General features: G+C 41.5%; 1 long non-coding RNA gene across 2 annotated transcripts; it reads right to left on the bottom strand.

Annotated features, from left to right (window-relative positions):
- Positions 1 to 14,565: 14,565 nt before the first annotated feature.
- LOC143158713 (uncharacterized) lies at positions 14,566 to 26,084 on the bottom strand. Of its 2 annotated transcripts, XR_012995052.1 has the most exons (4): positions 25,867 to 26,084; positions 24,867 to 25,035; positions 24,322 to 24,377; positions 14,566 to 15,444 (listed from the first exon to the last, which is right to left on the bottom strand). It is a non-coding gene; the product is annotated as an uncharacterized LOC143158713 (long non-coding RNA). The 2 variants fall into 2 exon arrangements; XR_012995051.1 differs by lacking the exon at positions 25,867 to 26,084 and having other exon boundaries at positions 24,867 to 25,215.
- Positions 26,085 to 26,318: the final 234 nt, after the last annotated feature.

Below are 26,318 nucleotides of genomic sequence, written 5' to 3'. Positions count from 1 at the left end.
AGTGATATTGAAGTCTGCCAATCACTGCAAAATAAATGGTTAATTTGCTGCTTCTAGCATACCACACAAGATTACATATCAAAGGGATGCAAGTTCTGTACCGGAAATAGGCCTATTAAGGAGGAACTTACATACTGCACGGTACAGTCAGTAAATCTATCGCTGTTCTTGCTACCAACTATTGCTGTCAGTTGTTGGATAGCCTTAAAACATTTTGGTGTTTATTGAAGGTCATGTACAATGCGGGAGAGGAAATATAATGTGGTTTGAATGGAAATCTATTTTAAAACAGTTTACTAGTTTAGTTGAACTGAGATATTACTTCTTGTTCTAAAGAGAAAAAAAAAAAGCAGTGTCTGTAGGAAGAAAGTTGCCAAGCGTGGTAGCAACCTTGTTAGTAACAGGGAGGGACGTTTTGTCGTGGTCTGTATTTGTCAGTGTCATTTGCTGTGAGCAGGGTAAAGGAGATTGTCTTCTCCGTGCCAGTGCATCCACCAGTGGAGAAGGAGATCTGTTGTCCGCATGAGTGGCGTTGAGGAACAGTGTAACACCCTAGAGATCTGGCGGAGTGTCAGTATTTGTGAAGTGCTTGAACTGTGCTAATAGTACAATGTACTTATAAATAAGTCATGGTAGAAGAGATTTAATTTACACTCAAAATATACAGGGATTTGTATTTCTTTTGTAGGTCAGTCATATGATGCAAAGAAATCTTGAAGGGAAAAGCTTAATCAGTGAATTGATGGGTGAAAATACAGGGTGCCATATACATTTGAATTATCTTCTTTGTGCATATATTGCATGTATTCCATTCCGTGTATATTCTAGTTAGTGCAACTTGCTTAGAAGGTTGTAAAGAAGTAAGCAAATAGAAGAAAATAATTTTTTTTTCTATTTTCAGAGTAATTTTGTATATATACTTCATAACTTAGTTTTTTTGCAGTAAGTTGAAAAGTAACCTTTGCATAATACTGTGTAAACAGAAGATTTCTCTTCCAAAAAGCTAGTGTCCACTCACTACTGCTCATAAAGCCATGGAGAGAACTACCCGCAGCTTCCTAGTAGGAGATGGTGTGGTGACTTGCTGTGACTTTGTGAGAGCAAGGCTTCGTGATAGAAGATAATAAAAGTATGATGACTAAGCAGAGTGCTGAAGCTTATCAGATAAAGTACTACAACTGTCTTGTACTGAGTTGAATAGATTTTTAAGAACTTGCCGATTAAGTGCTCCGTGCTTATCCTAATGTGCAGGCATAGAGAAACTGTACAAACAGAGGCAGGAAATACTCAGAACAGAAAGGGAAAATGAGTTATTGGGACAGCTGTCCCAGAGCTCTGCTCAGTATAGCTGAGAAAGGAGGGTCTGGGAGGAACAGATGACATCTCACACAGCACACAGCAAACGGTGTGTTTCTAGTCCCACTTCCACTTCCTACGGAGCCCCCTCTCTCAGTGTACGTGTATAGGATTCGCACGTGCCAACTCTGTGCTGGCTGGGGAAAGTGAGGCCAGTTCCTATGTTGATGAGGCTGGTTCCAGTGTTGTTTTGGCAGAGCAGGGGAAAGACACTCCACCTAAGTATTAGTATTAATCTTTTCATTAATCAGTTTTGTTTCACCTTTGTCTCAGAATTATTTCATTACCAAAAATAGAAGATTAGAAATATTCACGGAAAGCATGAGAATTGACTAAACAGTGGGTATCATTTGCTGGATTTATGAAACAGTGGATATAGTAAGTTAAAAACATTCAGGAAGTCTGAATACTTCTAAATAGATCATGGTTTAAAGGGCAGACAAGCCCTCACACACCTCCAACATTGTATGACTATGTATGTACCTTATTAGCATTAAGGGACTCTGACCTTTACCAAATCTTGAATATCTAACTTTCCTGGTTATCGAAACCAACCTCGCTCAGGTGCTGGAAGCAGTGTGGTCATGGTAGCCTATGCAGGATAATTTTCCTGCTAAGAAAGGACAACTCTGGTGTTGAACTGCATCGGACGAGAGTGCTCAGCAGGCCTGGATTTCTGTGAAGGACAAAAGGGTCTGGATTCTCCTCCCTATAAGCACCACCCATTCTGAGTCATCTGAGCTGGAAGTACTGGCATAGTTGCAAAACATCTTCACACAGATGGTATGATCCAGTGCAGGATTCTTGAGTGAGGTATTTGGCTGTATAATTAAAATATGTTGAGGATTCTGCTGTTGGGGATTTTTCAATAACATTTCTTCACAAGGTGGAGAAAATGTTTTTCCTCTTTAGTGTCACAGAATTACAGAGTATGAACTATTATTTTTGCAGACTCGTTTCCAGATGAACATAAGAACACATTGTAAAGGTCACTTTGTTTTTTAAATTCAACACAAATTCGGTTCCATGTAGCATCCCTAGCGTGTTTCACATCTGCCATTCAAAATTCTTAAAACACAACTTCAAACAAAGTTATCTTACAGAGTTCAGACATTGCAAATCATAATGAATTTTGATCACTGTATATATGATGATTCTTTGTCACACAGGTCAGATCCCTGCAGGGCATATACTTATGTTGACTTCACTGAAAGTTAGGGGCCACAAATAGTTTTATGGTAAAGAAAATCTGCCTTTTCAGCTATGGCTTCTTATTTGAAACACTTTAATTTCTGATGACCTAAGCTGAAGCACTGAAATCTGCAGGTGAGGTGTGTTGAACATTGGACACCTCACTCATGGCAAGCCTCTGGATGCTCTGGACCCTGGTCTTCATTGCTTCATTGTTTTGTAGTTGTTTAGGCACGTGCAGCGGATGCAAAGTATTAATAAACTGAATTCTCCACTTATGTCACTGGTAACATTTTAGGGACACTTTGCAGAGTTACAAATGACAACCAATGAAAGTTCAGAGTATTGGGAATCTTATTTGCAGAGATTTTGAGTTCTTTTTATACCAGCTGAAGACAATGAAACCACTTTCTGAAAATTGGGTTCCAGATATTAAAGTCTGGCAGGCAAAGCTGGGTTATCCAAAATTAGATGCCACCTCTGAAAAGATAATTGTAAGTGATTAGCTCATAGGGGAAGTCTGAGACAGAGCCAAGACTAGAATCTAAATCATCTGATATCCAGTCCTGTGCATTAACCACAACACTGATTTTTTAATACCATGAGCTTGAATACTGACTTTTTAAAAAATAAATGCAGTTTTCAAAACTCATCCACAGCATATGCAAAATAGTGTTTTGATATAATTTGCTGATGGTAGAATTCTGATAGCTGAAGTCTATTTGCACCTCAAATTTTCAAAGAATGAGGTTTCAAATCAGTTCATTCTTCATTGCTGTGAAGTTAAGCCCCATATGAGTGAATGCTACTTTTAACAAATTGATTAATGGTGCTTTTTTTTACTATTCCTCATCCTTTTTCTGCATTTTCAAATTCGGTTTTCGCAGAATACTTTTACATGGATATATGTTTGGTTGCAGTAAAAACACAACGATGGAATGCTGTTGTTTAGAAGGAAAGTATTGTTACACGCTATTGGATTTTAAGAATAGCTCTTATTATATTCTTTTTAATAGGAACACTTAGAAAAGAAAAAAAGTTCCAGAGAACATGACACCTGAGGTAGCAGTAATTTATGTGTGTTATTTAACTAGTCTCTATTTACTTGCAGTAATGACTTTGTGATAAAGTATGACCTCAACAATTACACTGGTAATCGAGCTAGCTTGCATTTGTGTACATGTATATGTGACAATAAGGACATTGAATTTGTGACCAAAAGTTATTGTCAGCACCCCATTGTTGTGCATTAAGTTGTACTTAACAACTCATGTGTAGTTTTTGTAGAGATAACATCTGGCAGCGTTTCACAGATACAAGTGATTCAAGATCCAGGGTGTATTTTAGGACATATGCAGGACTCTATGGAGTCCAGCTCCACATGAGGATGATGGCAGGGGAGAGTAAATCATAGAATCATAGAATAGTTTGGGTTGGAAGGGACCTTTAAAGGTCATCTAGTCCAACCCCCCTGCCACGGGCAGGGACATCTTCAACTAGATCAGGTTGCTCAGAGCCCCGTCCAGCCTGACCTTGAATGTTTCCAGAGATGGGGCATCCATCACCTCTCAGGGCAACCTGTGCCAGTGTTTCACCGCGCTCAGCGTAAAAAATTTCTTCCTTATATCTAGTCTCAATCTACCCCCCTTTTGTTTAAAGCCATTCCCCCTTGTCCTGTTGCAACAGACCCTGCTAAAAAGTTTGCCACCATCTTTTTTATAAGCCCCCTTTAAGTACTGATCGGCTGCAATAAGGTCTCCCCGAAGCCTTCTCTTCTCTAGGCTGAACAACCCCAACTCTCTCAGCCTTTCTTCACAGGAGAGGTGTTCCATCCCCCTTATCATTTTTGTGGCCCTCTTCTGGACCTGCTCCAACAGGTCCGTGTCTTTCTTGTGCTGAGGGCTCCAGAGCTGGAGGCAGTACTCCAGGTGGGGTCTCACCAGAGCAGAGTAGAGGGGCAGAATCACCTCGCTCGACCTGCTGGCCACGCTGCTTTTGATGCAGCCCAGGATACGATTGGCCTTCTGGGCTGCAAGCGCCCATTGCTGGCTCATGTCCAGCTTTTCATCCACCAGTACCCCCAAGTCCTTCTCGGCAGGGCTGCTCTCAGTCCCTTCATCCCCCAGCCTGTCTTGATACTGGGGGTTGCCCCAACCCCGGTGCAGGACCCTGCACTTGGCCTTGTTAAACCTCATGATGTTCACACGGCCCGCTTCTTGAGCTTGTCCAGGTCCCTCTGGATGGCACCCCGTCAAATAGCTCAAATAAGTGGATGCTCCACTGGCTTAAAATAAGGAAAACCTCTCTTATCTTGTTATGCTGAAAAATATCTGAAACTTTCAATCAGCAATTTTGCAGAGATTATTTGCCCTGTATTTCAAATGAAATAAGGCAAAACAGAAGAAAAATGAAAGGAAATAAATGTGGGGGTTTTTTTTAATTGCAGGTGAAGATTGGATGTAGTCAAAACTTTTGTATGAGAATTTTTATGTTTCCTTACAAGGAGGATATTGAGGTCTCAAGCTAGATAATAACACAGGAGTATGCATTTACTTTGATTCCAGTAGCCGTACTCATGAAGAGAAAGTCTGAGATGTGAAAAAAAGACTGCGAGGTTGTCTCCTAATTCATTAGAAGCAAAGAACTGTCAGACATCTGAAGTGTGCAAAGCATAAGACTGTCCTCTAATGTCTCAATTTTTGCAGTTTTGATGCCACTTGTACTTAAAGTTAGTATTAATCGTTGGGGAAAAAAATGCAACCTTTCTCCCTTTAATCTTTCTCCCTTTAATTAACAGTTTATAAATGCAGTAGCACATTTCAGATGTCAGTAACGTATTTTTATCTGGCAGTTGATTAATGTGCATAATAAAATGGATGGACCTGTCTGTTGAAACACAGAATGGTGAGACACAGCATAGTGCTGCCTGAGAAGGAAAAAATACCTTTTTTAAATTTTCATTAGGTCTAATAGTTTTGGAGATCCATGGAAATATAACTGTTCGTAAGATGGATACAACATATTGCAGAGTTGCTCTACTTCCCGTAACTTATGTAAATATTTGTGTCTGATTATTTTTAAAGAAATGTCCTTTCTACATAGAACTAGCTTTACAAGCAAAGGGAGTATTAGGAGAAGCACCCTGATCAGGTTACTGATCAGCCAGTGAGTGACTAGGGATTTAAGACAGGAGGTGGCAGTCTTGAGTAGCAACTCACTGCTGTCTCTGCTTAGTTAAACTCGGATCCGAACTGGAATCAGAGCTGGACACAAATAACTCAGGATCTGCGCCCTTTGTCTTAAACATCGTAATGACAAGCAGCTTAGATATTGAAGATGGCAACAACTAGCTCTGTACTTTGTGCCTGATAATTAAAAATGTAAATAAGTTATTTAATAAATTTAATGTGGGGTTGTATGAGTTTTCCTAGATTTTTTAATATTTGGATCAATAGTTGTAGAGGGAAAGACTGCAGCACGGTGGAAAGGCAGAATTTAATCTGTCTCATTCTCATCTGGGTTTGTTTCTTCTAACTAGGAAAATCCTGTTGCAAACAAGAATAACTCCCAATAAAATACTGTATTGTTTTTTCAAACAAGACGTGTGTCTAATTCTGGCCCTCCTTTTAAGTATCCTGGAAGGTTGGGTGATCCTTCATCCCCTGGCTGTGGTCTACAAGCAGGTCTGTCTCCCTCATGAACTACCACAAAGTAATGGCAAGAGAACCTACTTTTATTAATAATATCACTGATTGAAATTTTCTAATCAACAAATCAGCACAAAACCTTGCAATTACCCAGTCTCAACAGAGAGGGGAACTTGATGACATCATTGTTTTTCCCCTGTGAAAATGCTTAGTTGGAAAAAGACAAAAAAAGATTAAATGAATCACAGTAGCTACATGCGACATCCCACTTCTAATCTTTTTGAAGAATGTGAACAGTACCATTCACTGGGACCATCAAAATGTAACCAAGAGGATTCTGCAGCATTGCTTATTTCCGCTGGGTATTCATAGTAGGAATTTCACTTGTAAATTTTATTGTAAATTGTGTATATCTATTGATTGGTTTTCCCTACAGCCCCACATTTTAAAAATACATCTTTTGGACGAAATCTCAATTTACAATTTTTTCATTCAGATGCAAATGAAAAGTCTTCCTTTAAAAGTTTGCAAAGCAACAAATCCTTCAAATAGAGTAAGTTGCAACTCTGTTCTACCTAGAAAGTATACGTGTATGTAAGCCTTGATCCATAACAGAACTAATTTTCTTAGCTTTTTTTTTGTCACAGCCTGTAGACAAAAAATACAGTCTTTCCTTTTTCCCCTGTGGCTTGACTCCTTCAGTTAGCCTGTGCATGCACAAATCTGTCTGCTCCACGCAGACACTATAGTCTACCTGGAGGGACCTGAATGCAAGATCAGGTTTTCTGTAACAGTCCAGTCCTGTTAGACACAGCAGACGTTGCCATGAAATTCTTTGTTTAATCTTTTTATTAAACAAACATTTTCCTAAGTTTGCATAAGCAGTCGCCCAGCCATGGCTTCCACGCAGTCCTTTAATAACTAGGAGGGTGTGGTGATTAAATATCCTCAGAGGCTTTTCTTCCATCAGACTACCAAAGAGTAATTTATTCCTCAGTTAACATCATCGCTTACTTGCTTTGTTTCTTCACCTCCTTCGTCTGTTGGAGATAGATCAGTGAGTTAATAGCTGCCTTTCTAGTGCAAAAAGGGGGTGGGGGATGATTCTTTGAGCCTGATTCCCTAAAGAAATAAGGCTTATGTGATCATACTCTGTCTATGCCAACATTCAGCACTAATAACATGGAACCCCGTTGGCCATTTCACTTCATATGGAAGAGAGACAGAGGATTCCAGCCTTCCAGCTTCCTAGCAATTTTATGAAAATGGATGCCTGGGAGGAGGAAAGAGATCCTCCTCCTACTTTCTAGTAAGGGAAAGCTTGCAGTGTGAACTCGTTTCTTATTAGACAACTGAAAATTCATTCAAACTCTCCTTTGAGGCACAGATGTCTGAGATACCAGTCTTCACTAGTTGCATTGCTGAGAATTTATTCCTGTGGGGATAGCTCTCACTTCAGTGGACACTAGTGAAGACAAGGCACAGGCAGCATTTGTACTTTGGGTATATGGAAGTTCCGTAGTGAGATGATAGCTATCACAATGTGAACGCATGCCCCTCCTTTCTAGTGAATGTGAGGCTGTGCCTCTTATGTGTAGATGGGTACCTGGGTATGGTTGTCATGGCGTTCTTTCAGATAACACTGTCTTTAAACATTCCTGTATCCTTCTGAAGGTGGAATATACTGTACTTGATGCTGAAGAGCTATGAAACGCACACCATTTTTGAGTGTCTGCAACAGAACTAGGTATTTGTTCATTTAGAAGATATATGCTAAGTTTCAAATATCAAAATGATGCGATTTTAGATTTATTTGGGGTCAAGATGAGCACCTGTCTCTTTGTGTGTGTTTGTTTTTTAAATAAGGCCACTGAAACTGAAAGAATGTGCAAAACTTGCTTCATACAGCTGATCAGTACTGATCAGTACTCTTAGGTTGAAGGCTGAGTCTTAACAGTTGTTCTGTGTATTAGTTTAATTTTAATTCCTTCACAGTCGTGTTTCTGGGATTGGAGAATGTGCCAAAAGGTATTTTGCTCTATGAAAAAGTGCAACAAACTTGGGCCTTATAATGTCTGTGCTGCTGGAGAAATATGGTTTCTTTTTTTTATGTAGGTGTTTTTGGAGTCCTAAGGACTCAGTTTCTGTTTCTTGGTTTTCTTAGGACAACAATAGCTGCAGCCTTGACTAGTTTAGAACATGGACAGATGTTTTGTTCCACATCCAGATGTGCAGAGGAAAGAGATTTTCCATCCACAGCCACATGGGTCCTTCTAGCTGCTACATACTGACCTGTCAGAGAGCAGATTTTGTGAGTTCTCCCTAATTTATATTAAGCACAATTAGGTAGATTATTTTAAGCAGTGTAAAATCCTGGTCTGGGATATGGCAGCTGGCTTTGCCTCACCTGAGTTAGCAGTACTCCCATAAACTCTTCTGTTAGCACATCTGAAGAGTGGTGAGGAACTTCTGCGGTTGTTAATCCTATCCACTGGCATTGCTAGATGTAGAAGAAATCATCCGTACATAACCTGAAGCCCTGTTGATAATGCACAAGCATATGGCATCACGTGCAAGACTTCTGCCTGCACAAAAGATAAATTAATACCATTTGGTGACTTGAATATCTAAGCTCAACAAACAGAAAGAAGAAGACTGATTCATATACTTGTACAAACTACTTCCAGCGAGCAGAATCACGTTTTAAATAAGGGCACATGTGAAAATGGTTTCTTACACTGAGAAGAATTGTAGATAGGTGAAAACAGCATATTTGAAGAACTGTTTAGTGGTTTGGGGCACTAAGGAGATCCATTCTGAGTGTGGAAAAAAGGCCTCATATACATTGGAGTTTTTAAGAAGAAGATGTAGTTGAAGTATAATTTGGACTGTGAATGGCATGAGCAGATATTTAGGGAACCCTAGCTCTCTGTGTGGTAGGAAAGTCTAAGAGAAATGAGCGAGTAGGTCCATGAGCAATGGAATCAGTGAAGCCTGGTTTCCAATGGATTTGTGTCTCATGCAAGTTTTCCCCCTGGCCTGGATGGTCTTTGTGTCTGTCCTAGATGGATCGTCTGATGTCTGATAAGAATGAGGTTTTTGCTACATCCTTTTCCATGGATGGCACCATTTGGATTTCCTCTTTTTCCTAGCTGGCTGCTTACTTCCACTAAACTTGTGACAACTTTGTATCTTGAAACCTGTGATTCACTTTCAAATTTAGTTGAAAAGCAGACACTGGATTCAAAAGTTACTTGAAGAGGAAGCAAAGACAGCAGAATAGGCACTCATACACAAAATATCATGACAAAGGCCTTTTTTCCTTAGGAAATCGGAACAGTTGGAGAAGGCACTTCCTCCAGATTTGGTGATTTCCAGCACTGGCAAGGTCATCTCAAATTGAGGCATAAAAGGGGTAAGTGGAAGCAGCACTAAAACTTGCTTTCATGTTGCAGCCCTTGAAGCTGTTCCGTAGAGAGCTGGGGTACAGGTTTACAACATTGTATTCTTGCAGTGGGTTTGTTGTCATTTATCTGGAACTTGGTTATTTATTAGGTGAAAATATGTATAGTTAGAATTCCAGGTGTTGGTCTAAATCTATATGTAGATTACATTTTTTTAACTATTTGTTAGGCAGGTGTTACTGATGTGCTCAATTTTGCTTAACGTGTTAGTCATTCCGAAGTAATATATCTGTATTTTTCTAGGTGGGAGCTGCAGTGGGTATGAATGAGAAAACAAAATCCAGTAACAGGTGCATAAAACAATCTACCTGAACATGTATCTAGATCAATTTTAATAGGCACATTTTGTGAACCAGGACAATTTTCTGTAGTTCTTATCAACATTTTTATCAAATCTTCATCCCAGTAAGTCTGAACTCCATTGTTTTGCTAATGCTTTGGTCGACTTGAAAAATAACCCTCCTTTGACTTTTTGAGAACGTGTAGCTGAAATATGTGGTAGTGGCAGGCTATGCTTTTGTCCTAGGAAAAAAAAAATGCTTAAATGGAAAATGAAAGAGGAAACTATCAGAAGAACTGTTCAGAATAAACAGCTGTATGTTTTTCCCCTCTGTCTCTGAAAACTTCATTTAGCTCCAGGCATGGGTTTGAAGAAGCTACCTCATGTTTGCTAACACCAGCTGAAAATTCATTCTATACAGAGTAATGTATGCCTTGTATCAGACTTAGTAAGAAACAAAGTAGGTTTCATGTAGATTATGTCATTGCATGTAAAAAAAAAAAGCATGTCTTGACTGCACAAAATAAAATGCTTTATGTAGGTGCTTATCCAAGTGCAAAAGTTTTTCCACCAAATACAAAATATCTGTTGAGATAACTAGGACGGGAGAATCTGTGTAGATAGGCGTGATAAAAAGACTTCTTTGCCTCAATGAGATTCTCCGTAAGAATGTGCTGGCCACTGGGGCTTGTAACAGGATAATATTTCAGTTAAACAAACTATAACTTATGCTTCTAGAAAGTAGTAATGCTTCTACAAGAACTATATGTAGACTAGACCCTAGGATGTGTTGTCTAACAACACAGCTCTTATCCAGGGATAAGTTCTTTTTAAATCTGAGGAAGTTAATTTCTATTCCCCGCTTTTATATAATTTCACATATTACTCTATGAGCTAGTAGACTTCTGTATTCAATTCCTGCCTTCCAAGCCTTACTTTTTTAATTCTAATAAGCAGTCAGCTTGCAGGCTATAAGCTCTACTTCCAACAGTTGCAGTTTATAGTATTGAACAATACTGAGGTAGTTGGATTAGGATACCCCTCTTTAAGGAGCTCAGGGTGGTGTCAAACCTGCCAAATGACTCTTTCACAACACTCTGATATAGGTGGCGTGGCTGGTGTGTTCAAATGACTCCTGCCTGAGCAGTGCTGGGGTGGTTGTAAACTAGCACAGGTATCTTGACTGTTCGGATCTGTGCTTGCATAAGCTTAGCCAACATCTGAATCAACTCCAGGGCCAAGAAAGTTAGTGGCAGTGGTTTTTTAGGCTCCTTAGACCATTTTCCTGCATTGAACATAATGTTTGCCAGCAGGTTAGAACTGAGCCTTGGGTATCATCTATGAGTTTGCTGGGTACATACAGTAAACAAGAGTTGCCTTGCAATTTGAGGCTGCCTTCAGATATCATGAAGGTTAAGTGCCCTCTTCCTGTTTATATCAACACTTTATGTACTACGTGAATCTAAATGAGTAGTTTGGGATGCTCTTTGTACTTGGCGCAGTACGTGAACAAAATGGTCCTCGTGATTCTGTGAGTGGAAGAGGTGTTTTTGTGTGACCTTGGCAGCAGACATGGGTATACGTGTTGAAGGCTGCAGGAGGGACAAACGGTCTTCCTCTTAACATGCTCAGTGTAAGTCACAGCATCTCAGATCACATCTTCCAGTACCACTTTCAGTGTTCCTTGGGTAGTATTTCAACTATTGTCAGCTTAAAAATTAACTGTTGCTCAAGAATATTTCACTGATTTCACTGGTGAATAGCTAAGAAAATCTGAAAGCTACAGCTCGTGAACAGGACAGGTTTTCATTTAATTTCTTTTTCTTTCCTCCTCCCCATTTCTTTTTCTCCTTGAAGCTGGCAAAGCCTTGCGTATAGGGATTTTTACTCTCTGGTCTCGTGCCCTGAAATATGACCTCATCATTCCAGACCAATTTGTGGTCGTCATTTAGCAGTACCTCTGCTAGATATGGGGATATTAAAGTTAACAAAAAGCACGTAGTTTAACTTCTAGAACCCAGGCTAAAAATTTAGTGCCAAAGCATGGAAAGTCTGTTTTTTTCCCAATGAAAATGAATAGACTGAATTATTGAGACAATAAAGATGGAGTCCCACGATGGTATTGTTCACAGCTTTGCTTTTCTTATTGAAGAGAGCTCAGAAGTAATTGACAAAGTAAAATGAATCACACCCTAAATTCCAGCCAGTTTCTCTCAGCAAATGGCCAATAGTCAATAAAGAGAAACAGGCATCTTTGATACCCATTTCAGGATAGAGGAACTCGTCCCTCAGAAGGAGGAAGGGATGCTGTCTTGTATGTGCAGCTATCAATGCTTAGCTTTCAAATTAATTCCACTCTAACTAGCCTATCCAACCTGTTTTTGTTACTGCAGTTAATGCAGTCAGTATTTGCAAATGCAAAGCTCTGCAGAAATATAAGTCATTCTGCTATATTTCACCCTGCTCCACAGAGCAGCAGAGAAGATTTTTTAATCTACCCACTAAGAACAAAGTGCTGATTTGGCTCTGTGGTTCTTGGAAACAGTCTTTGCTCTGCTATTTCCTGTTATTTTCTCAAGCTGTGTATTTCAGATGTGAATGGGGACATACTCAAAATCACTTTATGTTTGTAGTGGTATGACATGATTCCTTGGACAGATGTAGATGGGTGTTATTTGCCAGTAAAAAGGGAATGGAAAGTAAAAGCGTGGCATAAAGTTTTCTCATTTTAGTTCTGAGGATTTGATGCTTACTGCCATCACCATGCATTACTGCTTACACCATGGTTAACAGCCTTCCACAATGCTGACCTTGCTTGACATGTTCAGCAGAAGCTGCATGCTAAATCTCATTTCCTAAGACTTTCAGCACTTTGCATGAATTGTTGCTCCTTTCATCCAGAGACACACTACACGGCCACGCAGTGAGACCATCCATGCTCGCTTTGGTAGCGTTAGCAGTGGTGCTTAGCGGCTCCTTTCACACAGCTCTGCTGCAGTCTGACACTCTGAAGTTGTCTGCAGGCCAGACAGTGCTGCAGGAGAAGCAGACACTTTTGAACAAAATTTCTGGCTGCATTAACAAGTGATTAAATTTAAAGACAAGGCATTGCCACTGTGTTCGTTTGAATGATTGTGGTGCTTCAGTGTATGCTAGTGCTTGTTGACATATGTAATTTATAGAATTTTGTTCATGTGTGTTGGGAGGGGGGAATATCTCACTGCAGTGATCTGACATCTCACCTACATTGGTGGCTTTATTTCAAACCTTTTCGGATGCCAAATTGAATAAAGTGCTTTCAGAATCTGTGGATGACCTGGCAGGAACTGAATGATTGTCCTTAAAACCATTTGTACTTTCTGTTTTGTGACCTTGGCAGATGAGTGATTGGGAAAGTTGTTCACGTGCCATCTGCACCTGCTAGCTTTGCCATGCAGCAATAGGTCATTTCCTTTCCAAACATGACTGGCTTCTGATACCAGTGGGAAATTGGCAGCTCTTATATGAAAGCAGTAGATTCCAGTTTCCTCTATTGGCTTTTCACTGAGATAGGAAAGGAGTTGTTATTGTTATGATCCCAGTGCTCTGTGTCAGAGCTCTCTTCCCCACATAACTGCTCTTTCAGTCATTCAAAAACAGTTTGTCAATAGTATGCGGCATCGTATCTTGTATTGTGTATGAGATTGCCACGAGATCATTTTTTCCCAATATCACAGGCTTAATTCTAAACAGAACTGCACAACCTACAGGGAAAATATTTCCCTCTTCTTTTGTCTCTTGGTCTTTCTTCCTCATTTCTGTGAAAGAATGAGAGAGTGCAGAATAAAGTGACTATCTGGCGGTAGTGCTTAAGAAACAACATAGTGGAATTGAAGTGTACTTTTCCCCCTGTTTCTTTGTCATATCAAAAAGATGAGGTGAAGTGGTGTTCATTGTTCTTTCAGTTCTCTTCTCCAGAAATGATGGAAAGCTGTTGCGACTTCTTCTTTGTAAGGGGTGTTTAAATCAGCAGGTAGGGAATCAGTGGTGTTGGGCAGGATGCAGGCAATTGCCTCATCTCCCGCCTGAGGTATTGCCTTTGCAGAGAACTGCGAAGGAGCTATGTTGCTGACAGCGAGGTGGTGAATTTTGTTTCTACTCTTAATAGCATAAAGCAGCTGCATTGGCTTTACAAGTGATTCAAAGATTTGCTCTCCCTGAAAGTTAGGGTAAATTGTTTGTTGCATCCAATGTGTGTCTTTATAAATGTGCACTTTTTCTTCCTGTCAGTTACTGGAGATGGAGATAGAATCATGTGTTTTTGTCTGTGCTTTCATGTAGCGCTATTAATGAAACAGGTAATCCTATTTGTCTTAAAATCAAGGCAAATATCTCTTGTGTTCTGTCCATCTGTTCCAGACACCAACAGCATGCTCATCACCATGGTATTGGAACAGTCTGGTACACAAATAGCAATCAGCAGTTATTAACATAATATTATTACTTGGTCCATAAAGCTAATATTGGCAGAGATACTAGACATCACACACTGTGAGATAGCTTCTCAGCTGATGTACTTTGTTCTGCCAGAATATGATAATATTCTGTATAAAAATCAGTAAAGGGATGCATTTTTTATTATTTAATGCAAGCAGCATAAATTGCTAGTATAATATATATCAAATTTTTCTCTTTACATCCAGTAATTTACAATCCATTGCTATCTTGTTGTAGAACAGCATTCTTTAGAAAACAAAGAGGTTTTTTTTACATGCATTAGATCAAATCAAACCACTGAAAGTTCCCTTTTTCCCTCCTTTCTCCCCCAGCTGTTGATATAGAATGCTACAGGAGTGGCTTTTTACATGCAGAAGGCCATTTACCTCAAACTTCAATTAGAGGAGTTAAGGTTTATTCAGCATGCGATCTCCTTCTGTAGTGTTGGAGGGGTGGCATGTGATTGCAGCCCGCCAGGAAACTGTAAGTCACTCTCTTTCTGCACACGCTAAAGCAGTTGCTTCAATACCTTTTGGAAAGAGTAAAACTCGCTCCCTGCTTTTCTAGCTTGTGGAAGGAACATGGACCTTTCAGACCAACATTTTTCAGACTTAGCTTACCAGGGAAGCAGGCTGCAGTCCCCCAAAAGATCCTGAACACCCTACAAAATTTGGAGGTTCCCTACCTGTCCTTACTCTCCTTCATACATCTCATTTACACAAGTTCAAAAGTCCAACTTCAAATGTCTTCTTTTTGTTTGGTCACTTTTCCTATTTTTTTTCAGAGTTAACGGCCACACTTTTAAAATCTCTGGTATTTAAATTGCTGGTTAAGATGAGTAGATTCCTCTCAGGTGGCATATTTGTGCCGATCTGGTTAAATGAATAGCCCATCGATGTATCATTTTTCTTCCCTTCTTAATCAGAATATATTCCTGGGAGACCTATTTGCAAGCTTGTCTACAGAGACTTCTATACAGAAGTTAGATGGAGCCTTTTCAGATTGCAGCTTCACAGTTGCAGTGTTGTAACTATGAAACAAAAGTGAAACCAAGGTGTTACAGTTCCTAGTTTTTATATACAACTTTTGCTTGCTTTAGATGGCAAACTGCTGCTGAACTAAGTTTCTGTAAGCATTACAGTGTCCATACAAGTGCTGCTATAATGAAAGGGAACGTCTTTATCTGAGCTGGTTGCGATTGTGTTGGGAGGCACAAGCAGATTGTGTCAGCCATTACTACCCTTTCAGTGAACAGGAAACTTACTGGTCGTGATATTGGTTTAGTCTCCGTTTTTATATCAATAGCGTTTCTAAAAAAAAGTTAACTACAGTAATTAAGCTTTACAATAAACTAATTAAAAATGTAAATGGATTGTTAAGAACACTGTTGCCAAATGGGTTGTATATGTGTGGAGCCTAACTGAAATGGATGGAAAGGCCAACAGGAATCTTGTCATAAAAATGGAGGATCATTCCCTACAGTTCAGTTCTGCCTTGAACACTTAGCTTTTGGCTCGACTGTGGGAAGGAGTCTAAAGTACTGGGTGACTTTCATATATGTCTAGATACAATGAAGGGCAAAGTGCAGCATTTTTATCCTGTCATTCCCTTTTATCAATCTCGGTTATTAAGCAAGCGGTGGATATTAAGATCAACCTTGCCTTAAACATTTAATAGACATTTCTTATGAGACAAACTACATGTGTCCCATTATATTTCTTTCAGGGCCTGTCTCTCATTGGATGCATACCAGGCTGTCCTTCAGGATATAGTCCAGCAAGTAGACGAAATGTGTTTGAACTGGGCATAATTGCAATGAACATAAAGGTATAGTTGGAACTTTCTTGGAACACTCTCTTCTGTCTTGCTATCGTAGGCCAGTATCTTGGTTCTCTGCAGCCAATTGGTTTGGAGCAATGTTATTGAGAAGAATGAGTCATTTCTGGCTCAGTTTAATGGGTTTATCGGGACTGAAAAAGCTATGGCTGGACTAAATGCTGTATCCACAGGTCATTTTATGTAGCTCTTTTTATCATGTACAGTGACTGCCCACCAAAAGAAAATGAAGATGCCTCGCTTCCACTTTTATAAGAAAGATCTGTCACAGGTTTTGTCATATCCATGAATTGAAAGTGGTTACAGAGGTCGTTAGCTTTCTCCACTCTCGTGGTTGCATCACAACATTACATGTTGCCACTGCAGTTTCCCCTTGTCCTCTTAATTTTAGATAGGCTGAGTCCTCCTCAGTAATCTTTCCGGTTTATGACATGGAGCATAAAATGTAACCACTAAAATAGGGGGATGATTATTTTGCACATTTTTGAATAACTACTCAAAGTAGGATTTGGGGGAGAGTATGGCCTCATAGTTTTGTAGAACTGGGTGCCTCCCAAAATAGCTGCTCTGAGTGGGGTGGTCATTCAATTTGCCAAGTGCTAAATTAGTCCATGGGCATACTCTAGAAAAAATCAGGTGGACTGTTTTGAATTAACGAGGGAGGCTGGGGTCTCTGATATTGTTAATTACATGTTGACGAAACGCACAGTAGTCCATTGCCCTTTCTGAACCATAGTATTGGAACGAAAAGGGACAAAAAATCATCACAGCGGAAGCTGCAACTCTTGTTCCCATGTATGCTATATCCCTTCCATGGGGATCTCTTGTGGATACCAAATAGGAAAGCAAATGTAGTTGTCCTGATTTTTTTTTTTCTTGAAGTGCTATCTCACATAATAAGTCTCTGTGGCTTTCTGCCCCACCCCGCTTTTTGATGCTCTTGATTTAGATATGATATTACTATGTCTTTTGAACCATGTATTCTAGCAGATTTTGTATTTGGATGTAAATCCCCAGCTATGGAATGAATATTACATGGGGCAATATTGTGTTAGATAACAGCCGAATTTGAATAGTTAATCTCATGTATTCAAAATGTGACCTTTTTTTGCACGGTACAAAAAGAATCTCATTAGTTAATGAACATAGGCAATGCATGCAGTGTGTAGGGAGTGATTGCATTTAACTATAAATTACTTGATCTTTAAATAGCTTTTTTTTCTTAAGGTAAAAGGAGCAAATAATTTCAGTACCCTATCTTGAATAACATTCTTTGTAATTACTTTTCACCACAATAGCCAGTGGAATGTAAATAGGTTTTTTTAATTTCTTAGTGGTGAATTTATAGCTTAGCTTCTGAAATTATATATCTGTCCTCTCTTCTTTTGTTTGCTTTTAGGGAGAAACTGGAGCTCCTTCATCAGTGCCATTTCCTACTGTGGTTGGTCTCAGGAAAAGGATTGCATTGATGAATTAGTGCAACAACCCTCCCAGCCATGGAAGAATACATCTTACAAGAAAATCCATAGGTGACTAATAGGCCAGATTGGTCATCCCTCACCTACAGTGGTAAGCAGTCTTTTGAGATCTGGGAGAAACATTTTGGTATACCTGGAAATCAGTCTAGATCTAAAATAAATTAAACATCTAAATACAGAATTTGGAATTTAACATGGTGTGCCTTATGAACAAAAACAAAAAAGAAAAATTAATTTCCACTGTGGATATTTTAGTCTTGAATCATGCTTTTCTACCACATTTCAGCAATGATGGGTCCTGTATCTTAATGCCCTTGCTTTCATGTTTGTTTGGTTTTTAAGTTTGTCAGTCATTACACAATGTCATTTAGAATCAACTTAGCACCCTTCCATTGTGTTGAGTGGTTCCAGCGAATAATGATTGCAGGATTAGCCTGCTAGTAATTAAATGTTGCTGCCTCTTAGCTTGAAAATGAAACGCCTCTATGGAATTTAAGAGTTTCTTGCTTTATTTAGATTGTGTGTCTAAATAGTATGGATAGGTGTACCAGGTCAGTGCAGATACAGTGCAATCTTAAAAAAAATAAAAAAAGGCAAAAAGAAAGGAGAGAGGGAGGGAGGAAGAAGAGAGCAAGAAACTGAGAGAAGGAAAACAAATTCACCCAAGCATTAAAACTTTGAATTGCATGGAAAATTTTCCACACTTAGCTGAATCCTGAGTGTAATTTCCTAATTTTGCCTTTGTACAATCCAGATAAAGGGTTCATGTCTGTATTCATTTTCACTCACAGATGGGTCTTCAAAATTTGCAGGTTATAAGTTGTGTAAAATAGGATGTATTGCCTATTTGTTGAAGCCTATAAATGTACGTATTTCAATAAAGCAGAAACTAGGTTCCTTACCGTTTGTGGACTAAAGAACCCATTGAATGCTTGCTTCTCATATTGGCTTTACTACTATGCAGAGCTTTACCACTTGAATTCACCAATTAATGTTTTAAGCAGAATGAAGCCTTTATTAATTTTATTTTTTCAAAATCTGCTACCAAATTCACTGTATTTCACCGTTCAAAGACAGTTCTTTGCTTCTTCAAAGACTTTATTAAACTGATCTGTACCATCCTCCTCACAGGACTGTAGTGGTGTACCCTCGTATGATACAAATGATAAAAATTAGGAGCTTCTGTCTGAAATAATAGGGATAATACCTAATCCTGAACTGACATCTGAAGGATTTTAAATAAAGGTTATCAATGACAGGTCTGTAAGCTAGCCTCAGTTAGTTCTGTCTGTCCTGTGTTAGGATGAAGATGAAGGCATTTGACTCTTAACAGATCCAGAGCCTGAGCTTTTTTCCTTGAGCTTTTGTTACATTTAAGGATTCATGCTGAATAACAATAATAAAAGATGAATCCATCTGGTTTTCTGTTGATTGTTAGTTTAATTTAGTGTATGACTACTCCAAGTTTAGTCTGCCAGCCAAGGAAGGTATGCAGTTATCAACATTACTCTGATAGGATAAACCAATTATGTAAGCTTATTTTCAAATCTCCCCAAATCCCATAATACTTAACAAAGTAAAACTCATTGAGTTGAAATGCACCTCTTTACAGAAAGATACAGCATCAAAGAGAGGTTTCATTTAGAGCTTTGGGTAGACTTAAGTGGCCTTGTTGACTGATTCTTTGCCTGTTGCCATTTTTAGGCATGAAATATAGCAGGAAACCAAAAAGAAAGTATGGACAAGAAAAACACAGAGTTGTATTTGTGCTTAGAAGGCTGCGGAGGCCCAAGCACTGAAAAGATCGGTAAGTGCTGTGTTTTGGGGGTCTAGTTAGTACTGCATCTTTGAGCTGTAACAGTATTTCTCAAACTGTGCATCCAACCATTGCCTTGGCAGGACTCCAGATTAATCCTGTGTGGGGAGAGGAAAGTGCCCGTGGGGCCTGGCAAAAGTTGGTTGTCCTTTCCTCATGAAGATGTGCCTTTGTTCTGGGTAGTGTGGGAACTGGCTCCTCCTTTCTCTGCATTTGTAGCCACCGTGAAAACAGATAATTCCAGAAGAAAGTCTAATATGCAATAGCAGACCCAAATGCCATTGTAGAGGTCTGAGACACTGTCTCCTGACACACAGCTAAATCGTACATGCACATGCAAGCGGTTTCACAAGCCTGCTAATGAATGCCCCAAGCAAAGTTAGATGGAGCTTACAAGGGATGACTAGGGAGAGAACAAAACGCCAAGGGGCAAGGAAAGATGAAAAAGCACAAAGAACAGTGAGAAAGAAATTCAAAATGTCGATCATGGAAAGTGTAAAATGGTATCATCGATGTCAGGCCATGAAACAAGGGGGGCATTCTGTTGTTGAATCACACGTTGCAACCCCCCTAAGTGTGCAACACACAAAGTATGGAACATGCTGTGCAAGGCAGGTGTGTAAAAAGGATGAGCAAACAGAAGAGGATCATGAACAAAGAAAAATTGAGAAGAAAGTTTTTGGAAAAGGAAGAGGTCAGAAGAGAGAATAATGGCACAAAGGCTGGTATTGAAGAAGAGGGGTGAGACAGTAGAAGGAAAGATGAAAGTACAGCCACTGATTTGATTTGCTGTTTTTCATTAGAAACGTATCCTTTTGCCACTTCTGGATGCCATAGACATATTAAGAAAATACAAGCTTTTCAGCTTAACAGAGTGAAACTCCCTTCCAGAACCCTGGTATCAAAACCACCCGCAAAAACCAATAAAACAACCTACAGTATTAAGTCACTGTCAGTGTTGCATAACATCCTGTGCCAAGCAGGGAGATGCCAGTCCAGCTGGATGAATACATGCCAGAGCATTTAGATGATAACTGGTATGATGAATCAAACTCTTAAGCAAATAGATACCTAGGCAAAGAGCAGAGCGACCAAATTCCATGGTGCACTACCCTGCTATCTCCGCTGGGTTGCAAAATGTATGAGTCAGAGGTGGAAGATAGCCCTTGGCAGTATCTGTGGAGAGTACTATGATCCCCAGTTAAGCAAACCCCTGTGTTCTTACTTCCTGATGTTTCTGGGCCCTTTTCAAGTGTGCTTTCCAGCAGTCCTCCGCCCCAATGTCTATGTGGCAGTCAACCAAGGTCTGCATCAGTAAGAAAGGGTTCATTTACTAGAAGGAAACGGGTGCTGCAAGCAGGACATCAGGCACTCAGGAGACGGCAACCTGAGAGTCCAACCTCCTGCTGCGCAGTTGTGGCCCAGAGTCTGAGCTGCCAGTATAAAAACAACAAACAGGCCAGATCCTCAGCTGGCATAGAGCCACGGAAGCTCAGCATAGTAGCTTGAGCTCTGTCTTCTTTATCTCTTGTGGCACTGAAGATTATGATTAAAAAGATCCCCAGGATATAACAGATGAAGTAAAGTGTACTGAATTCACCAGCAACCTTAAATAAAAGCCTAAGCTGCTTAATTTATCCTTGGAATCATCTTACCACTGAGCTTTTTTTACCTTTCTTGTGGGTGCTGTCATAAATGGCCTGTGGGAACAGTGGAATTGTCATTTCTGGACATTTTCAAGAATATCACTATCGGGATTGAAATAGATAAACTGAAGCAGAGGAACTGACTAGATCATCTCTTGGTGTCTCTTCCAACCTATTTTTTTTCTATGATTTTAACAAATGCATTCAGTTACTGTCCTAAGCTTGCAGTGTTACACTGCTTCCACTAGTAACAAAAGCCCCAGCTACCAAACCCCTCTGCTTCCTCCGTGGCTACTCATGCAATACAAAATGTGGTATTGTCAGTTTTGCAGAAGGTTGGGAAATCAAGATCTGAACGTGGCGACGGTGTAAAGTAAAAAGTAAAGAAAGATTTCAAAGTTAATAGGTAGCCAGCTCATCAGAGTGTTTCATGTCCTGCTCAAAATAATGTTCTACTTCAAACTTGGGTGACAGTTGACACAAAAACTCCCACGTGCTCACAACAGTACTGAAGTAAACTGGACCTGGGTTCTGAAGAAAGGAACCAGAATAAGGTGTTAGGGCTCCTTCTAGGAGTTTCCCAAAAGAGATTTAGCTCACCAGAGTTGGACATCTGCTCTCCGAGCATCCTGCTATCCCTTCACATCCACCAAGTGCTCTTGACACTTCACCCTGCCTGTATCTGCTTAGCTTCTGCCTGTGATTGGAACCAACATGAAACCTCTGGCTCCGTTCCCCTCACTGCAGGATGTGAAAGCACAGGCCGTATGAGGCAAAAATGAGAGGTAGAGCTGTACATCAGCTGTTTCCTGGTGATTTACAGACCGGTAAGATCCATTACACCATCTGGTTACCTCCCTCCTGTAAGAAGCAATGTGTGATAGTGGACCAGCTCTTTTAAACGGTTCCAGAATAGCTTTTTCCTCTCCACTTCTGTTTTTCTGACATCAGACTACACCTGAGTGTGGGTTCATTTGTTCTGTCCCTCCCAGTGATACCACAGGTCCATCAGCAACTTCTCCTTTGCCCTTTACTTCCTCAATCAAGAATTAATAAGGAGAAGAATTTGCTAACACCATTTTAGGTGTGCTGCCAGCACATCAGAAATGGACTGGTTATATTGTCAGAAAAACATTGGTAGCTGACAAGTCCTGCAGAGAGATTAAATACATGGGAGGATTGTGAGCAATACGAGAGAGACATGCTGCTATTGATAAGCTAAAATCAGTGTTTGTTCCCCAGCACTCCCGGTATCAAGTCAGTTGCAACGTCTCAGCTTGCTGTTGTTTATTCCTGGTTCCTGACCTTCTCCGCGTGGCTGTTGTGCATCTGTTAGCCTGCGAGCTTCTCACTACATGGATCAGACACTGAGAAGTGGGAGCGGAAAGGAAGAGCAGAGGAAGGCAGGAGGGGAAATAAACACCCAAATTGTTTTCTTCTGATTTTATACATAGTCTTGGGAAAAGCACACTGGCAGGAGCCGAATGATACCTGAATACTGCTGTGCTAACATGACAGCTTTATGGGGAGGCAGTACTGGGTCAGAAGCCCGATTCCCCCTACCTTTGGTTCAAAAACTGTTACACGGGGGAAAGACATTTTCAGGGTAAAAACTGTGGTAGAGTGGTAGAGAGTGGACCTGAAACCTTCCTTTGCCCTGTGACTGTGTGGTATGGTTATATAGCTAAAAAATACTGACCATTTCATATGAAATAAGGGCAGAAGAGGAAGGTAGAACAAATCCTATGCAGCTCACTGCTTTCTGCAGGCTGCAATCCACACAGGTCATACCTTCACAGTCCCACTGACAGCCCCGCGGCAGAGCAGGCATGTGGGCTCCGTACTGCAATGCAAAACCTGAGCTCATGCAGCTGTAACATTCCTCCTCCATCATTTGTGCTGTTTTTCCTCCTTCCTCTCCCCTCTTACACCTGCCTGCAGCCACTGCAGCTTGCTTTCTCTCTCCCTCCCATCCCCTGTCCTCCTGTCCCCTCACTTCCCAGAGCCTCCTCTGGCACACGCCTTTTGTGGCCTAGGGAGGAGAGAGATGGGAGCAGGGGATGGCAGGTCACCTGAGCGGAACCAGGAACCAGCAGCGTTCAACCTCAAAAACACAAGTTAGTGGGTCAGGATACTGCCCGGGGGTGGACAGGACTGGGGAAGGTGATTACAGTTCAAGGTAATCTGTGCTCACGGCTTTTCCTGGGCTGCTCTGGTAGAGCGCCATAGCCTAAGCCAAAGGAAATTCTGCAGCTGATTTCACTAACAGGATAAAATCAGCCTCTACTGGCACAGGCAGAATTCAGCCCTGAAGGTATATGAATAATGTTTCCCTAACTGGCATCTGATACTGCTCCTTGCATTACGCTCCTACTAGCGAGAGACAAGCGAGGCCTCTCTGACCGTCCAGTGGTTCGTGGTGTTCAAGACAAACTATGAATAACCCGCTTAAGGAAGGAGGAGGAACAGGACAGAATGTGATACACGGGTTATACATCATCACTCCGATCCCAGCTAGAAACCAGGCAGGGGTCCCGAGCCTGTTCATCCAGTTAAACAGGTACACCGGCAGACACTCGGCTGCAGATGACATCACAGCAGCAGATGACCTCAGCCTGCAACATGGGCAGCGGAAAGCCCTCCCTGCACCTCCCTGCAGAGCTGAAGTAGACCCACTTTTCGCACTGCCCTTACACCCAGCCTGGAGCCATGGGTTGCTATGCCTGCCACGCTGCTGGTTCAGTCATACAGATTAAATATGCTCTTCTCAGACACGGAAGCTATTATTTCTCTGAGATGAAACAGCATCCCACACTCTTATTAACCTGTGCCCTACTTCAGAAGTAAATCTAATTTGCGTCTCGCAGTTAGCTGCGCTGGTGTTGCTTTGTCCCTGTGTCTGCTCTGACTTTGCTGGATACATTTATGCAGCGCCGTATGTGGCAGAGTTCTATTTACTGTGGCCTGTAAGCATTATTCCTTACAACAGAGTAAGGAATTGGGGTGGTTGGAGCTTTTTGTTTCACTGTGGAAGAGAAAAGTAAAAGCACAAATGTTAAAAATGTCCCTGCAAAAACAATTTTTGTATTCGGCAGAGAATGACGTGCTGTCTGCTAAACGAAGTTTGTCACCTGGGATATTCCTGCACATCTGGTCACCTTCTGCAGCGCGTCTCAAGAGTTGTGCTCTAGGAGAGAGGAGAGAGAGTTTCAAAGGATTCGCTGGATTTCTGATGGCAAACATCAAACAAAATGGGTATTGTTTCACAAATTCACAAAGTAATAGGGAAAGGGAAGTAGAATCTTCAACGATGGCCACCACAGAAGCAGTACATACAGTAATTTATGTGGTAGATTCATCTGGAGGTGGTTACCTAACAAGTGATGCAAGAAAGCACAGGAAACCCAAAACCTTTTTTAACCAATGCTCGATATTTTCAATTACAGTCGGCACAGTTTATTGACTTTTTTTAAGGAATTGAACATAACTATATTAAAACCACGAAGATGCGTGGAACATGAGTGACTTTTCATGATCTTGGGGGGGGGGGGGGAGGGGCAGAAGGACAAGACCATGCAATTACAGTTCCTCTGGGGATTCAGCTCTGTTCTGTTGCTGTCCAGTGGAAAGACTCCCGTTCACGTCGGTTATTTCGGTAGTCCCTTGGTATACTTACACGGCTGGTGACTTGCAGCTTGTGGAAGTCAGCGTGTGAAGGGATTAACATCGAGATGGCTGCAGTAACGCTTCCCAGCTTGCCATGTGAAGACGAGGTCCTACACACACTGCCCTGCACAGGATGTTTCAGTGATCTCGCGATCCATTTGCGGATTGTTCCTCCTGTCCTTTGAGCCGGTTGGAAGATAAACTGTGGTCAATGTATTGTACTATGCCCTTTGTAATGAAATAACGGCAGGTAATATGTATTTACTGGGGATTTAAATTCCCGAGCTGATTACAAGGAGCTGTTAAGACTTGCAAGGTTTAGCAGCGCTCTGTGTACGAGTCTAGAATGATGTATAGCGTTGCAGCGATGTGCTCTTTCTGATGGTGTTGGAAAGGCTAGGACTTTGTTAGGAATAAATCTGAAAGCGTAAGCAACTAAAAACGCCAGCGATACAACTTGATATTCAGTAAGAATTTGTTTTAAGTGATTGACCAGAAAACTAGGCTCCGATATTCTGAATTCTTCCAGCTTTAACAAGTCGTTTGCTCCGAGATCCCGGGCGTGTGACAATCTCTCCCTGCCTGTTTCCCAGCAGCAAAATGAGCATAGTAGTATTTACTGTGCCCAAAGAATGTTATGAAACGTGACTAATTAATGCTTGTAAAATGCTTTTGGTGAAAGATGCAATGGCAGTGCAAAAAGGGATTGTTTCGTATTAACGCCCGTGGAGAAAAGAGGTCTTGACTCCTGCAGACGCCCTGTTCTGCTATAGATGTCGTTGCGCTGCCAGCCACCCCTGTTGTTCCTATTTTTATTACAATGCCTCCATTTTTACCCCTCACCCGACACGAAGGTACGTGGTAAAATAAGCAGCAGAGCGGGCTGTCCTCCTACGCCTCCCTCCTCCCAGCCCCCCGGCGGTCGCAGGCCTGTCCTCCTTTTAAAGGGGGACTGTTCAGAGCCCTCTCCCGTTCGGGCCTGCCTCCCTCGCCCCTCCGAACAAACCCACCTGGCCAAAGGCCTTTGTGAAACGTTTTAAAACCCGATCGGTACGTGGATGCCGGGCACCAGCAGACCCGAGGCGGGGCTCGGGAGCTCCTTGTCGCCCGCCTTTAGAGCGGAGGAAACGTAACCAGCGGGAAAAACAAAGCTCTGGCTGGGCCATACCGGGGCGGGGGATCGATCCCAGACGGGAAGGCGCGGCACCCCACGCCCGGGGAGGCCCCTACCCCGCAGGCCGGGGGGCGCGGCCGGCCCCGCCGCGAACCCCAGCCCGCTGTTCCCCGGCCGAGGCGCCCGGTCGCCCCCCCGCCGCCGCCGCCGCCCGCCGGGGGGGGCCGCCCTGCCCTGCCCTGCCCCGCCCTGCCCCGCCCGCCGAGGCCACGCCCCTCTCCTGCCCGCGCGGTGACTCGTCCGAGCTGCCACGTCTTCCCGCCGACGTCACCCCGAGCCGGCTCCTCC

This window comes from Aptenodytes patagonicus, chromosome 3 (genome assembly GCF_965638725.1).
Source record: "Aptenodytes patagonicus chromosome 3, bAptPat1.pri.cur, whole genome shotgun sequence".
NCBI lineage: Eukaryota > Metazoa > Chordata > Aves > Sphenisciformes > Spheniscidae > Aptenodytes > Aptenodytes patagonicus.
Note: the sequence above shows the minus strand (reverse complement) of the source record. Positions and strands in the feature narration are given on the sequence as shown.